The sequence below is a fragment of the Ictidomys tridecemlineatus genome, chromosome 7 (genome assembly GCF_052094955.1).
Source record: "Ictidomys tridecemlineatus isolate mIctTri1 chromosome 7, mIctTri1.hap1, whole genome shotgun sequence".
Taxonomy (NCBI): domain Eukaryota; kingdom Metazoa; phylum Chordata; class Mammalia; order Rodentia; family Sciuridae; genus Ictidomys; species Ictidomys tridecemlineatus.
Window position 1 is genome coordinate 179,607,491 of NC_135483.1, and position 18,026 is coordinate 179,625,516.

An 18,026-nucleotide genomic window follows, 5' to 3' on the forward strand; every position below is an offset into this window, starting at 1 on the left:
GACCGGAGAAGTTGACATTGGAGATTGCCTTGATGTTCCTGACTGCCTTTGGAACGCTCACCTGAAGCTTCAGGGAGTAGAGTCACATCAGACAGGGGAGTGATATGCTGGAAGGAGCTCTTATTGGGAGCCAGGAGACGGAAGTTAAAGTCTTCCATCTTTGCCCACTGAGCCACTGAAGATGGGAGAAGGGCTCTTGCTCTCCCTGCGTGAGTTCTTGCTTCTCCAAAATGGACTGCATCTGCTTCCCTCATGTGTGCTGTAAGGCTTTGCTACATGAAGTTGTAGGAACTGTTGAGAGGTAGACTTGGGAAATTTATTTCCAGTCAGTTTAAATATTTTGCCAGTCATACAATAAATAAGATCATGGATTAACCTTGGCAGTTAACCCCCAAAGAAAGTAAAAAATATCCTGGGAGCAGGAGCTTGGAAGTCATTCCCTCATGATCATCTCGAGGGCTGGCATTGCCCAGGCACTGTCTCCATCCTAAGATGACCAAGTCCAGTGGTCCCAGCCTTTGGGACTCCAAGCAAAGCAAAAGATGTTTTCTCAGGGCCCTCCCGCCTCCCACCCTCCACAGGGCTCCAGGATGAACTCAACAGCAAAGTGGGTCATTTGAGCCCAGAATGGAGATGACGGCAGTCATGGGCATTGGGACCCAGCCCAACATAAATGTCTGCTGGGGTAATTACTGAGATGAGACTTGATTTACACTGAGCCGTTTTCCTGTTGGTGTGACTGGGAGGCTGCAGCTTCACCCTGGTAAGCCACAGCTTTCTATTCATGTGGTAAGATCATCTGCAGGGAAACCCTGAGGCCAGAGCTCAAAGTTAGTTATTTAATATGGAAACTGGACACGCATACAGTCTGCAGGTGTATATGAGCAGAACCTCTGGGAGGAGGAAGTCTGTGCAAACATTTTTCTCTCCATGCATTTGTCTCTGCCTCTCTCCCCAACATACATGTCACCCACCAAATCCAAGGGATATTTACATAAGGAACAAATGCTAGTTTAAGGATGTGAGGGAAAACAGATACCAATGGGGTAGTTGAACTGAAAGGAGTGAGTATATATGGTTGTTTTCATGACTCAATGCCAATTACCCACCAATTGTGACAGATGGGGTAGGTTTGGGTTGTGATCCCCTAATTTCACATTCTAACCCATATTACTTTGGAATATGACCTTATTTTGAAACAGGGTGTTTACAAAGATAATCAGCTTAAAAAGGAGGTCATCAGGGTGATCCATAATCCACCATGACAGGTATCCTCACAAAAAGGGGAAATTTGTACATAAGACATACTCGGAGGGAAAACAATGTGACGAGAGATGGAAAGAAAATGGTAGTTACAGAGAGAATTGCCTTTTTACTTACAATTGGTGAATCAGTCCAGCTTTCATTTCACAAAATTAAATGGGAGCTCCTGCTGTACAATGAGAGGCAGTGGGTTTTTTGTTGTTGTTGTTTTTGTTTGTAAGTTGGGATGAAAGAAACATGAAGAGAATAAAAACTAATTGATTAGCATCTAGTTACAACAGGTGGTCATTGTTATTAATCTTTTACATATAAAAGAGAAGGGACTTCATCACACTGACTCATGTATACTGGAATCTGCTGTTTTGAGGAAGAACCGGCATGTTTTAGGATCCATATGCTTCTTTTACATTTCTGTTTCGCTATGTGGCATGAAACATGAGTGTCTCCATTTTGGTTCGTTGTGTCTCTTGGGGCCGAGGGCTAGAGCTCAGTCTGCAACAATATGGTCTTATAATTTTTATTTAACATTACTTAGTAATGCACCAGATATTTATCAGTGGAATTTTATTCAACATATTTTTAAAGTCTGTTGTTCACTGAAAAGGGGTATTATAGTAAGAACTTGCTAAGCAAGATTTGATGAGATTCAAGATAAATGATTACTTTCGTGGTGACATTTTCAGGACAGTTTCATCAGGCCTACATGTAAGAGCCTTTTCCTGAACAATAGTTACTTAATTTGCTTATATCTTAAATGGCTCATGGATTCTTTTCCCTTCATACTGAAATCTCTTAAAAGCAAAGTTGTGATACAGAGCATAAATGAGATGAAAATGAGGTTATTAACAAAGTATTTTCTACTAACAACTGTAATGATAATGTGATTTTGTTCATTCATTAAATAAATCCTGATTGCATTTCCAACCTGAATCTTGATACAGTAACTTGTATTTCAATGCATTTTTTAATTTAAGCATTCAAGCTGCCTGGCTGAGGTCCTTTGTTATAGCAGCAGCATGGATGGAAGTTGCAACAACTTTCTAGCCTGCAGGAGTCAGGCTCCCTTCAATTTCAAACATGTCTTCTTTCTGTTCTGGCCTAAAGTACAAGCAGCAACCACTGAGCAGCCTTTGGTATGACTGCTCAGGGCCTCCACAACTGAGTTGAGCAGCAGTGACAGAGAAGGTATCGAGACTCCTCCACCTAATTAATCCCCCCAACATGTCTTTTCTTGGTCAGGAACATGGTGAACAAGGCATGGCCCCAGAAAGTGCTATGGGTTTTATTCTTTCACTGTGAATCTGCCAGATGTTCATCTGCACAAAGATGACTGAAATTATTTTCTAACCAACTATGAGCTTTCAACCAAAGTTCCCAGCATAAGGAAATTTAGGGATGTCCTGAATTTATCCTCTCAGGATGAGTGAGGGAAGATGGACTTGGAGAGCAGAAGTGATTGGCATGAAAAGCCACCCAGTGTCTGATCACACCCAGCCAATGTCCTGATTCCAAACCGAAGCTTTGGTCCTGTATACCACTTTGATTTTCCTTCACAGAAACATTTTTTTTTAATAAGAGAAAGGCTGATGATGCTCTCCTCACTCTACATAGGGTTCTCTTCCTTCTCTCCTCTTTGATGGGCAAGGAAAGAGATAGGGCCTTGTCACAGAATGGAGACTCCTGAGATCTTCTGATTTTTCAGGGATATTTATGCCAAATGATTTGCCAGCGTCTACAGGGACAGGACACTTACCACTTCATTTCAGACAGTTCCCATGATGAGAAGTTCTCTGACACCAACCCCAAAACATGCCAGACTACTGAGGCAAAGACTTTTTTAATCTTTTAAGTCACTCAGTTTGAGCCAATGCCCAGAACCTTTAGTCCTCCAAGTCTCTGTGATGACTACAATGGTGACATTGGCTCAGATGACACCTCTTTTCAACTGGAGATCACACCAGTGCAGAAGAACTTCTTTCTGGATAGTAGGGCTTCATGCCCAGCTCCAAGGACACTAAAAATGCCCACTGCTGTGGGCAGTAAGACTTGAACAGAATATCAAAAGTCATAACTCTAATTTCAGAGAGTCCACAGGGCATCTGAGTCGAGGAGCTAGGCTTCTAGAAATGAGAAAGCCAAGGTTAAGAGAAGTCAAGTAACTTGCCCACAAGAAGGAACATTCATTTCTTTTCAAGAAGCAAGTAAGATGGTGGCTGAGTCACAGCTGTGGCCTGCTCAGGTCTGCTCCATCTCACATGCTAGAAGATGGCCACTGTTCCCTACCACACACCATAGCAAGAAAGGCAAAAGACAAGACAATGGGTCAGATGGCACTCTTCCACACAGAGGATTCCTTTTGGATACAACTGTCCCCCTCCTTAATAAATAGCCCTCCATATCCATGCACAGCTATTGTAAGGGGAGTTTGATAGAGGTCAGGAATTTGGTTTTATATTCCCAACTTTGTAAGCTTGCACAGGTCACTGAATGTCCTATGGCATCATATTCCCATTGGTCTAAACAAGGAGGATGAAAAGAGAAGAATACTTGAACTCCAAGAGCACCATTCCCTGCAGGTCTGCATGCCTGGAGATACCACTACCACCCATTTTGTCCTTTTCCAAGTCACCTTCCTGATAGTTAAGTCAGAAAGACTGAATTGAAATGAAACAGAATCCTTCACTGGGCAGAGCTGGCTTGAAGTATTACATTTAAGAATAAATAACTGCTACCATATACTGAGTGATTACTGTAATGCCGGGGATACTCATTTCATTCAGTCCTTCAACTTTCCTGGGAAGTAGGTAGAAGTCTCCATTCTAGAAATGAGAAAGCCAAGGGTAAGAGAAGTCAAGTAACTTGCCCATACTTACTAGCTGATGAGAATGCAGTCAGAACTACAATCTAAGCAGAGCAATGTCAAAGTCTAGTCTCTTCATCTGTGCTGTTGTATATTAGTGCCATGTTGAAAAATACAGGTATGTGTATTGCACATATCCATAGAGTCTGCATATGTACATTCATAAAACCACAGTGAAATAATTACACGTATGTATCTATACTTGACTCTTGACTATCTCTGTATCTAATCTAATCTGTTTTTATATCAGTATTCATACCAATTCATAGCTATGTCTATATCAATATGATATATCTATATCATTGGCAAGAACTTGCTTTGTGGATAAAAGTACCTCCTTATTGCTTAAGACTGTTGGAAGCCATTCATTCCAGGCTGCAGTCAAGAAGGAGAAGAAATACATGAGTCCAAAGTTAGCATCTAAGTGAGAAGTCTTGAGCAAACAAGACAATTTCATATTCTCAAAAATACTATTTAAGGTCAATTTTGATACTGAGAATACCTCTGTGCTTCCCAATAACACTTTATTCTTAAATTTTAAAATTTTAGTTATTAATAAAGAGGAAATCCATATCTGAGGAACCTACCTGCCAGCTAGGCCTTGACATTTTCAGCAATAAAAATATAATAACACACGTACCTGGTTTAGAAATCACACATGAGCAATCAGAACAGAAAGGCAAAATAAGAGCAAAAAGTAAGGGCATCTTCCTATCCTCACCTCATCTTCAACCCTCTTCACGAATGCTACCACCATTCACACATTTCCCCCATTGTCTGCCCAGGGCTCACACTCCTCACAGTAAGCGGCTTCTATCTTCCGTGTCATTGGTATATATCATGGTGGCCGGATCGACCCCACTGCAGTGCATCTTGTTCTGATTCATGGTATAATGGGCAACATCAATAATACCAACATCAATCAAAGATTGATAATAGCACTTTTTAAGCATTTATTATGTGCCACTTGCTTGTCTAAACACTTAATACATTCGCTCATTTAATTCTCACAAAGATCACATGAGGTGTTTTGCTGGCTACCTTCATTTTCCCACTCCACTCCCTAATCCACGCTGCACCTTGATCTGCAGGAAGAGCAGCAGCAGTACACTGCTCTCGCTTCTGGATCTCAGCTGGGGCCAGCCCATGGGTGACAGCCAAAGAGACAGGAAGAAGGGTGAAGGTTGGGAGGCTCTTGGTCCCTTGGGTCTCCCAGTGATCCAACTCCCTCCTTAGACAGCAGGCCATGGCTCCTATCAGACAGTTCTGTCTACAAAGCTGTCTCTTGGGCTGGGATTGTGGCTCAGCAGTAGAGCGCTCGCCTAGCATAGGCAGCACCACATATAAATAAAGGCAGTGTGTTGTGTCCATCTACAAAAAAAAAAAAAAAAGATTCTCTCTCTCTCTCTCTCTCTCTCTTGAAAAAAATAAAATAAAAAAATCTGTCTCTTCTCCTCTGACTCATTCCCAGCAATGGCTTCCTTTTGCTAGCCACGAACAGAGCACTGTCTACTGTACCTGTCCACACCCTTATAAATAATCCTTTTCCTTACACGTTCTTTAAGTTACTCAATTTGAGTGTGAAACTTGTCTTCTTTGAGGACTCTGATGCATACAAATATGTGCCATGATCCCCATGATACCACTGACAAAATGGAGACAAAAAGTCACTTAGCTGTACAAGGGGCACTGCCCATCGTGGGGCCTAGGCCTGATGTACAAATCCACTCCCCAGAGATGCTCTCACCTCTGTTTGCTTCCTCTTTCCAGAGTGACCCATTTCTGAGGCACATCTACACATACGTTCACGTGAGCCTTCAGTAAAACACAGGGCTTTGCCAATACAAAGTATTTCCAGGAATATCCTTGTGTGTCTACGTTGGTAAATATATGGAATTTTACAGAAATATTCTTACCAGTGCCAAGTCAAAAAATGCACATGATTTTTAATATGAGGAAGTATTTTCAAATTTTTGCCTCAGTTAATATAAATAAATATACTCATACACTCAACCTAGTAACTCTACTCTAAAGAGATATAGATTTAGATGTACAGATACAGACACAGATAGATCAAAGAAATGACCACACATATCCACAAAGGGACACGTATAAGAATGTTCATTGCAGCGTTTGGAGGTATTTTTTTGTTATTTGTGTGAACTGTTTTTGTTTGGGCAGAGGTGAGAAGTTGGTGGTAAGTGGGAATCCATCCCTGAGGAAAGTGTTAGGTAAGAAATAGTGGATGAACACCAAGGAATTCTGTAGAGCAGTTTGAAGCAATAGTTAAATGTCTACATAATAATATTGCAAATATAGTGGAAAAAAGTAAGAAGTATATCATAAGTCTGTTGTAAATCAAAAATACACCCACACAAAACAATATCTCACATTTTTTAAGAATTTATGCAAAATGATAGACATTAAGCCTATCAGGAGTGGTTGCCTATGGGAAATTCATATAAGGGGTTAAAAAGGAATGAACAAAAAGATCAAGGCAAGGGGCGAAGACAGAGAAAGAGAATGTCAAATTTCCTTCTAGAAAGGTAATGCTTTTATATTATTATCAACAACATGAGAAAATAGTCATTTTTCCATAATATTTCCAGCAGTGAATATTATAAACTTGCAAAGAATTTTCCAAAGTTGATGGCTATTATCAGACTAAAATTTTTTCCAGTCTGATGATTTGGTTTGCATTTTCCCATTAGGAGTGGAGTTGAGCTAATTGTAAGTCTTTTTCTGTAACTCAGGAGACTTTGCATGGCTAAAAACATCATTTGCTCTTCAGGGCGCTCTTATATCAACAGGTCTTCTGCTATCCAAAAGCACATGGGATGTCACATGTCCAAAAGTCACACAACCCACAATGAAAATGAGTGTCGGTACCATGGTTACCTTTAAATTCTCTCTCCAGTTCTGAACTCACCAGCATCTCAGCGACCCCATGACCTCTCCAAACCAAGAGACCATCTGCACTTGGTTGGTAACACCAGCTGCATGTTCAGATCATTTCAAACTCTGTTTCAAATCCACTCACACTTAATGCATCAAAAATCACTGTTCTCTCTGAACTGAGCTACTTAAGGTTGTGGGGCTGTTTCCATGAGTCCTATTTGTTTAGCTGGGCTTTTTTTAAACCTGCCTCCCCGAATCCCCCCTACACACACACTTTTTTCTTTTCTTCTCTTTTCTTGAAAGAAATTGATGCTCTGCCAAACATAAGTGAAACTCTGACTCCAAGTTCAACTCAGAATTTACTAGCTGATAAATTAGAAATGGAGAGTGGGTTGTAAAGATGGGGGAGGGGAAAGCACAGAAGAGGAGGGAGGCTTTCATTTTGGGGCAAGTTCAAACTTGAATTCAGAAGCTATTAAAGTGTCTGGTGTATGCTGAGTCATATGGAGGAGGGGTCATGGGATGCTGCTGACGCCCTGTCAGCAATGCATTCTGCCCAGGTTGATGGAGAGTTTGCAAAGGAACTACAACAGGATTATAATTTCAGTAGCATTTTAAATATAACATTAGAAGCCACGTGCCTGACACTGAGCAAGCAATCTGTTTGGGCCTCTTGCATTCATCAGACTGGTGCCTGAGGAGAGTTGTTTCTCTGGGACTCAGATTCCCACTCAACTCTCCCCTTAACTTCACCCCTCTATGACCCTTCCTCCCACCTTGTCTTCCCTCCTCCAGCAGAGGCTGTCCAGATGCCTCCCATCCGACAAGGGATTAGGTGGAGACATGGAGAAGACATCTGTGCCGAGAGGGCAAGCTTTCCTAAGAAGATGATGGTGACATTACCCAGGTAATACTGAAAGCAACCTTGGAAGGTGGCAAATGCTAGGTCTACTTTGATAGATAAGGAAAATGAAGTTCGAAAACTTAAGAAACTTCTCCCTGTCCGTAAAGGCAGAGCTGGGAATTGAAGTACAATCCCTGTGTCTCTAGCCACTGGAAGCTCTATAACCCTGTCAAGTATCATCTCCTTACTACACTTCAGGAGACACCTGCTCCTTCTCTTTTCTGAGACTTTGCACTTGCTCTTCTCTACTAAGGAAAGGAATGACAGTAGAGGGCAGATCATTCTGGGTCTCCTTCCATGCCATTTCCTTCCTTGAATCCTGCCTCAAAACCATCCCAGTGTAGTAGAGCAAAATGGGACTTTAGCAGTTTAAGAGCTGACAGGCTGTGGTTTTGCACACTGACACCCAGCAGCTCTGCACACTGACATGTAACCATAGAGGCTTGCAGTGGCTAATGGGTACCTGTTAAAGATAAACACAGTAGCAGAAGAAGGAAACAAAGCAGTGGAGACAGAACAATCCCTCTTTAGGCTTTAGTGCATTTAAAGTCCCTAAAGCTTTATGAACTGAGTCCCTAGGTTGTTGACAAGCTCGTACCTACATAAGGAATGCAGAATGCACCCTCCAATAGAATTGCACCTACTCCCTTTACTTGATGTACCCAAAACTTGCTTATGTCTAAAAGTAAAAGCGCCACAGTGTTCAGGGCTCAGACTTTGGAAGTTGTCCCTCAGGGTTGTAGTGCCACAAATAAAATGTTGCTTCCAGATCATGGCATCCTGACTCTCATTTTCCATTACACTAGTATTCATCGCCCCTTTATTTCTCAATAGTTTATGAAAAATTTGAAACATACAGAAAAGTTGAGAGATTGGTGCAGTGAACACCCAGATAGTCACCACCAAGAGCCCGTAATTCAGAGTTTGCTGTATTTGTTTCATCGTATCTATCAATTTCTCTGTACCCTTTTTCATCTACACAATCCATCTTGTTTTGGACATATTTCAAAGGAAGTTATAAACATTACTACATAACACCTCAAAACATGTGTTTTAATTCATACAAAATTAGAATCATGCTTAAGAATTCTCTAAGTGCTCACAGTCAAGCAATGTGCCAAGCATGATTTGATTTTCATGGGAATCCAATGAGGTGAGTGCAGCCCCCACTCTCACTCTACAAAGAAGATTGGCAGCATAGAAGAGATGGCTGCAGAGAGCACTCATTTTGTGTTTTTGTGGGCCCTGCATGTGCAAGTGCTTTGCATGTATTACCTGACTCCATCCCTCACAGCAATTCTATAGGGCGAATAGTGTTCCATGTGAGCAAACTGAGGCTTAAAGGCAAAGGTTCACAACATAATAATCATTAGAACAATCACTAGAATTTGGATTTGAATCAAGAAGCCTGACTGCTGCTACACTGTCCCCAATGGCTCACATCCCTACTAGAGCATTTCTTTCTGCTATTTTACTTTAATTTTTTGCTTCCACTTACGTTTCTGATCATATAATGGTCTTTCAAGATCAAGAGGCCTTCTTAGTCCTGAGCCCTTAATCAGACACAAGAAAGCATTTTATAAATGTATCCTGAATGTATTCCTAAGCAATGAACAGTAGTAACTGAGTGTAACTGATAGCTTCATGTTTTAGAATGGGATAAAGCAGTGCTACATTCACGGCCATTCTAGAAAAGTCAGTGAGGAACTTGAAAAATGATGTCAGATATTGCTGCTGTTTTCTTTACACCAGCAGAAGGCACGACCAGTCTCCCCCCTCCCCCACCCCCAAGCAGTCTGGGTAAACTAAGGGAAAAGGTGGGTATCCTGGGATCCCAGTGTTCTTGTCAGCCCAGGCTGCAGCACACATTTGTCCCCTTGGGTCCACCAGGCATCTTTCATGTGCCCTGAACGTGATGGACACCAGGCTAAGGGTTGCGAGAGATACAGAGGTAAAATGTGCAAGGGCCACCCTTGTGGAGCCTGTATCTACCCAGGGCACGAGGTGAGCACCTGCAAAACCAGGACCAAAGCTATGACAGCAGACTTCATAAGAAAGAGACAAATCCTAGATTTTAAGGATTTCTAAGGAAGAGGAAATCAAATTCTGGTGTGGAAAGGAAGTTTAGGGATGGCCTGGTGGAGAAATTTTGTTCTTTGGGGTAGATACAATTTCAACAACAGAAATTTGGCAGGGACTGCATGCTCAAGTGTGGGAAAACACAGGTCCAAGTTGCGCCAATTGTTGAGAAAATTGGGAACAGACCCTGTTAGTCATCTTTTCATCGTGGGACAAAATACCTGAGATAAACAAGTCATGAGGAGCAATGGTTATTCTGGCTCAGAGTTTCAGAGGCTCCGTCCACAGTCAGTTAACCTGGTTGCTTTGGGCCTGTGGCAATGCAGGACAGCCTGGTGACAGGAGCACATGGAAGAGGAAGACTGTTGTCCTCATGGCAGCTGGAAAGCAAGGAGATAGAAACAGGAAGGAGGTGGGATCCCACTGTCCCCTTCAAAGGGACACCCTCAATGACCCCACTTCCCTTCACCAGGTCCCATATCTTAAAGGTCCCACAGCCTCCCCATAGTACCACAAGGCTGGCCACCAAGCCTCCAACACATGAGCCTTTGGAGGCCATTTCCAAACCACAGTGCAGGCCAGGAGGGCTGAGTTGCCCCAGGCAGAGTAAGAGAACAGACAACTCAGAGGCCAAACTCACTCAACATGTATGTTTATTACTAAGCCCAGAAGCGACATGGAGGTGATTATGTCCGACCACTCTCCAGGTTGAAGCTTACACAAGATGTCCAAGACATGGATGTCGTGGCTTTCCAAGGTCATGCTGCAATGAGACAAGGCACAATGTAGGACCAGAAAAGATGTAGGACTACCTGGAACTGTGTGTGTGTTCCAATCACCCAAATGCAGGCTGTGCGTGCTCACAGTTCTTTCCTATGGGATATCATCTGACCCCTCTGACAGCAGATCCAAGAGCTGTTATTCCTTCCCGTGTTTCAGACGAGGAGACTGAAGCTAAGAGAGCTCAGTGACTCACCCAGGGTCATTTTATGGGAGAGGTAGAATTTGTGACTCCAAATTTGGTTTTCAGTCCCTTGGTGTTGTGTTCCGTTCTTCATGGAAGGAAATTCAGGGCTTTAGAAATGAATGTCGTTACACAGAATAACTCTTCCTTTCTTCAAATCTGTTGGTATTAAAAGCCTCTACTGGGCTCATTGAGTTTAAAAAAAAAATCTAAGACATTTGAGAAATGTCTAACATTGAGAGAAACTTGCCACTCATTAAATGGAATTTACTCAATAGCATCTTTTGATACAGCTTTGTGCTTACAAGTACAGGCTGAGCATCAAACTGCTGGTTTGATTACAGGCATTGTGGCACATGCCTGTAATCCCAGCAGCTGGGGAGGCTGAGGCAGGAAAACTGCAAGTTCAAAGCCAACCTCAGCAACTTAGTGATTTAGTGAGTCTCTATCTCTTAAAACATAAAAAGGGCTGGGGATGTGGCTCAGTGGTTGAGAACCCTTAGGTTCAATCCCTGGTACAAAAAAACAAAAAGGCTCAAACTGATTGGGTCTGAAATGCAGCTCATCACCTACTGGCTTCATGACTTTGGGGATATGATTTTGACTGTTTTTCAGTTTCCTCATTCATAACATCAGAATAATAGTTGCACCTACATATGCAATTCTTGGTAGGATTAAATTATGTTTTACATATGAAAACCCTCACCTAGTACATATTGTCTGGTGACAGTAGCTTGATACATCATTTAGATTTCATTAACAACTTGTTGTTAGATACATTAAGGTGTTCAGGTGACCTCAGATGACAGGGACAAAGATAAGTGGTGGTAGAAGGCCAGGAACTCTCTAGCTATGTTTCTGGGCCTCGTATACCTGGAACTCATCCTTCGTCTTTGAGGCTATGGTACCATTGCTCTGCCCTGTGGCTATACAGATGTCTGAGTGCCTGTCAGCCTTACTCTCTTCTCATTTTCCCACTTTTCTTCCTTTTGTAGGTAGCAGAAGGTTAGTAAATTGCACTCCTAGGGCCATAGCTTGTTGCCTATTTTGTTTGCTTATTTATTTACCTCTATCCCCATTCCTGCTTCCTATTCTTTTGTCCCCCTACCCCTCAGGCAATGACTCTGGTTTGTGTCTTATTTATATCTTTTGGATTGCATTGTTCCGAGAAACATGTATTTGATAATGCATGCATTTTTTAAATTTTAAAGTATGCTATTTTGTTATATATCTCTGTTTCTTACTTTTTTCAATCAACGCTGTGATAAATGTGCCCATATCATTAGGTCTCCACCCAAGCTGTTCATTCTCTCTTGTGCATAGCTCTCCATGATGTATACTCACCGTATGCTCCATGGAGGGATTTCCAGAACGCCTCCCAAGTTCCTGTCACCACCAAATGGCACTATCAGGAACAGCCCTTATGAACCAGAGTAAGGTGTTCTTTGGAAGTGCATGCAGGGTCCATTTTAATTTGACTAAGTTTCATCAGGTTGTTCACCAGAAAGCCGGCTTCCTGTGACACTCCCAGCAGCAGTGTGTAAGTCCCAATTCCACCTGCCGCGGCCTGCTGTGGCTTTCAGACTTCGAAGCCATTTCTTCTCTATTATTCTATTTTCACAGTTTTAAAGCTATTTTGTTACATATCTCTATTTTCTTCTATTTTCTGCTTCTTTCCATGCTGTTTTCTGCTTTAACTGCCCCACCTGCTCTGCGTCTCCCTGTCCTTACCTTTCCTCTAATCTTCCTCTCTAGAAACCTTCCCCAGGGGTTCGCCCTAGTCATGGTTTCTTTTGCTTCTATACCAGAGCATTAATTAGCCCCTTATCTTTCTGTTTTACCTTCAAGCACTATGATTGGGTCCCTTGGATTATCCAGTCTGGCACAATTCTGGGATGTAGATTCTCCCCTTGGACCACCTTTTAGGACAGTCGTTGGCTCAGACCTCTATTTCTGGTTCCCCCAGATGTCTCCAGGATGCTAAGGGTCATATGGAATTAAACCTATTGGCTCCTTGGGTTAAGGAATATCTGCAATGAGCTTTTACCATAAAGGGGGCCATGCATATAACAAGCATTCATTTATGTGGACTACCTGGTATGCACATTGGTTTCATATTTTATTAAATTTACCAAATTGACCAATTTTTATGTGAAGTAGCTATAATTATGCAAGAAGAGTACCAATCTCAAACATTATTTTATATGTAAACACAGTGGGAATATTTTAGTTGTCCCCGTAGGTCCTGTGTTAGGACTGTGATCACTGTGATAAAATACCTGAGAAAAATCATCATAAAGAAGGAAAGGTTTTGTTGGCTCATGGTTTCTGAGGGGTCTGTCTATGGTCACTTGGTCCCTCACTTTGGGCCTATGATGAAGCAAAACATCATGGTGGGGAGCACATGGCCCAACAGAGCTACTCACCTCATCAAAGCTGGGAGGAGAGAGAGCAAAGGGCCTTACCTGTCAAGGACGCACCTCCAGAGGCCTCCTTCCTCTAACTAGATCACACCTCTGAAAGTTTCTAGTATCACCCAATAGTGCCACCAGCTGGGGACTGAGCCTTAGGAGGCATTTCAGATCTAAATAATAATAGGTCTCTCTCTCTTCCTTCTTGCATTATTTCCTCCAGCCCATAAGCATGCTATTGAGCAAACCCTGTCCTAATGCAAAGGATGTGTTATTTCCCTGCCTAGAACATTCTCCCCAACTCCTTTTTGGCCTGAACAAAGCAAACTCATTCTTCTCCCACCAAATTTCACTTCTCCAGGAAGATATTTTCTGATATCTATTCTGGGTAAATTCTCCTGCCAGATGTTCCCATTCCCTATCATCACACACTGTGTTATGCTTAAATGTCATTTTGCTACAAAATATGAGCAACCTAAGTATGTGATTGTGCTTATCCCATCCACTGCTGTGTTTCCGTTGTCCAGCCAAGCATTTTGCATCTAGTACGTGCTCAAAAAACATTTGAGTAATTTTGTTGAATAATGGAGAGGCAATGTGTCCAGGAGGCTGAGTTTAAATCCCAGTCCAGTTATGAGTTCTAGGAGGAAACCATCATTCCTGATCTACCTTATGGTTTTTACATGTGAAAAAAATTCAGATGTAAGTATGTACAAAAATATGGCAAGATTATTAGTTGGGTAAAGATCATTAGGTAGCTCTGCTCCTATTTAGAGGAATGTAAATGCCAACTGCTTGAACAGGAAGATAAAATAATGCTCTCATCCTAATATAATTTCATAAATCAAAGATTGTCATCAGCAGGATGCTAGATATGAAAGGGAGCCTGGAGTGTGTCCAGTCTAGATATTTTGTTTTGCCTGGAAAGGGAATTGACTGGGAATCAATTTTTATATGACTAGCCCAAAGTCACAGAGCCATCTAGCAACAGGGTTCTGGTCCTACCCTTCACACACCCGAGGCATGTGCCCTGGTGGGAGGATGCAGCCCAGAAGCAGCCTCCTCTTTGGCTCCTGCCGCGCCGACCTTTGAGTCCAGCTTCCCACAAGCCATTATTTCTTAGAATCATAGAATCATCAAATTCTCTTGTTTTTCCCTTTTTTTTTCCCCCTCCATGCCTCTCCCTGACCCAGTTCTTTTCACTGACCCATGAAGAAGTAGCAAAGAGAGAAGCGCACATCCCCGCTCAAGCTTTCCTGTGCTGTGATTTCAGTGTGCAACCTCCCTCACCAAGGTCAACCGGTGGCGAAGTTATCTGGGGGACCAGATGCTAGATTTCTGATTCCTAGCAGAGCCAAGTTGTTCCCAATACACACAGTTTCCCAGGAAGAAGAGTCCACTGTATTTACATTTTTTCTAGTTGCTACAGGAATTAGAGGCAGTGGCAAAAATAATCCTAAGAAGGGGTCCTTTGTGTCCAACTGTTTTAAAACAAGATTTTTCATAAGTGTTGACTCTCTCCCCAGAATGAAGCACAGAAGTGCAAAAGTTCACCCTGAGCCTTGCCCACTCCTTTGCTTGAGACCTTCCAAGAGACTCACAAGGCTTTTATTTTCCAGGGCCCATGTGGCCATAAATTGCAATGGACATTAATTTATGAAAACAAATGACACCAGCCTACTCCACGACATTTTGAAATGGGAGAATTAAGCAGGGCAATAAAACAGGAATAAAAGAAAAAACATTCCGACCCCATAGCTGCCCTGGCTATGTCCCAAATGACACAAGGACCCTGAGTATCCCTATTCCAACCCCCTCCACTCTTGCAAAGTTAGAGTTATTTGATCAAAGGTGAAAAATTAGCTCTTTGTCACAGAGCGTGGCAGGAAATTAAACACATCCAATGCTTTCTCCATGGGACTAGAATCACCATTCCATCTGCAGAATTTACATCAGTGGTCACAACGTAGGCAGAGAAAATGAATCAGGTCATCGGCACTGGCGGCTTAGTCCATTCTCTCCAGGATTTACAAGGCTTAATGAATTCCCCTGGATATTCACTGAGATTTGGGGGAGCTCCTAAGAACATCAAGAGGGTGGTTTATAGGCATGTAGAAGTAAAGACAATTCTAATGTCCTTATGGTGGTACTTTCATTCTCCAGCATTGAGGAGACAAGCTATCAATACATAGTACCACCTCCAATTCCATGGGAGAGATGTGGAGGGACGGAGCTGGACAATGTGTCTGTGATTTAAGGCAATGCGGTGGGATCTCTCTTGGTCTCCATTTCTTTGGTTGCTTGGACCTGATACATCTGAGTTTTTCAGACGTGAATACAAAGAGTGGAAAGAGACACATAGCCCTACAACAGTATCTCCTGAGGTCATCAATTGGCACCAATTTATAACTCATTTTCATTTTTTAGGCTACATTTAACATACAAAATTTTAGATGGTGGCTTAAAAGGAGAGGCTATAATTTCTTCCCTTTAGTCCCTATCCCATCAAATGAAAGGACACAAGACCGAAATAGGATCAAAGGACCAGTCAATTTATTGGTGAAGTATATACTTCATCATTCCTTAAAAGTAGGGCTTCTAATAAATAAATAAATTTATTTTTAAAATGTAGGGCTTCTAGAAAATTTTTGGAGAATAGAAAATAAACTTCAATCTTAATAGGCATTTTATTTCACCTACTAAAATCTTGGTCTTAATTCGCCTTTTTGGACAACTGATCTGTGAGCTATCTGCCTAGCTACCTGTATTTTAGCTGCAAGGAAGCACCTGCCTTGCCTCACACCCTGGCACAGCTGGACAACAGAGGAAAGGTGGCTATGCTCCCCGATTACCTCCAAAGATGAGCTGGGGAGTTAGCCACAGGGAGTTTACTATGAGGGAGAAGAAGGCACAAGACAATGAGCAGGCAATTCCCCCAAGAGAACACAGAGCCAAGGAACTAGAAAACAATACCATGTGTGACCGGTGGACAGCACTTAACATGTCACCCCACCCTCTATTAAATATGATTCAGTGAAAGCCCCAGCAGTCAGCTCAGTGATTCCCCTGCTTCAGGGGGGATCTTCCAAGCAGGTTGAGAAAGGGTGGAAGTCTCATGTTCCCTTCCGTCTAAGAGTGCAGTTGTTCCTCATCTCCATTATCGGGACGGGTTTCCTGACTGGGGAGCTGAGGAAAGGGAAACATAACCAGTATTAGAAATTTTGGCAAGATCTTTCCGTGGAAGTTTGAAGACCGCAGAGAACCACATCGTACTGCACTTAGGGAAAGAGAGATCCCAAGTGGGACAGGATCCTTAATGTTCTCTCTTAAGGTGTTTCCATCCTGGAAACGGAATAAAACCATCTTCCTGGTGAGATATCTGATGGATCCCATTCAACAGCCTTTTCAGTTGGTCCCAAGAGATGGCTCCAAAGAGAACACCTCTGGCTACAGGAAGCCGGGTCCTCCGAGGTCATCTACTGGAAGGGGAAGCAATGGTCCAAAGCCTACAAGCAGGGTTCTCATCACTGATGTAAAGCTAGGCCTTTCTCTTAGACCTTCCTGAGTCTGACATGAGAGAAGCTAAAAGCTGTGAATCACTCGCTCCAAGGCAGCATTGGAAGAGGTGATGAAAGCTCAGAGGAGCCAAGAGGGAGGAAAAGTCCAGGAAAAGATTTCCAGAGATAAAGAGAACAATTCCTTAGTGAGGCAGCTTGGAGAAAACACTCTCAGAGAGGCACGTCTTCAGTCTGTCTTTAACAGATGTTGACTAACTCGCTGTGGGGCTGGAGCCAGCTGCCGCTGACTGAGGAATATTTTCCATCACACATCCTTTGTGGTGAAAAAGAATAAAACTGAAAATGGATGGCACCAGATTGGGTCCATGATTTATTCGTTGAATCTTGTCACCAGAATCAAAGAAACCCATTCAGGGAGGCTAGGGCAAAGGAAAAAGCAAAGAAATATATTTGATATGAATCAGCTATTTGGGGTCCATCTGGGAAGTTTCTTTAGAATCTAAAAGGAAGAAAATAATACTTCAGTGATCACTTGTAGGAAACTTTCAAGAACTTCATTTGGGTTGGGGATATAGCTCGGTGGTAGAGTTCAGGTTTAGCATTGTGCAAGGCCCTGGGTTCAATCCCCAGCACCACATCACCTGCATGTGAGTGAGTGTGTGTACACGCGCGCAAACACACACACACACACACACACACACACACAAGAAAGAAAAGAAAAAAAATAACTTAATTTACTAAGAATATAGAGCAGTACATCCTAAGGATGGAACTCTCTCAGCAACTCAAAAGTGATTGTATCCCTAGGACCCATTAGCCTGCCTCTAAGGACTGTGGCCAGGCCAAACATGGAGTTCCCTGTCCTCATTATATGACTTGCTCCTGTACTTTGCAGTATTTAGGAGCAGCATGCTCCGAGGATGGACCTTTGGGGAAATTTTATTCCACCTTTCTGCTCCTCAGATGCCTTTATTTTCTTTCCTGCTTCAGGATTTCGTGTTGGCTGTCCTTAGGCCTAAAACGCTCTGGCACTAGCTATTTACCTGTCAGATTCCTTCTTACTCCTCTGGTGTGGAGTAGAATGCCACTTCCTCCCTCACAGCCTCATCTCAAGTAAAGACAATCTCCT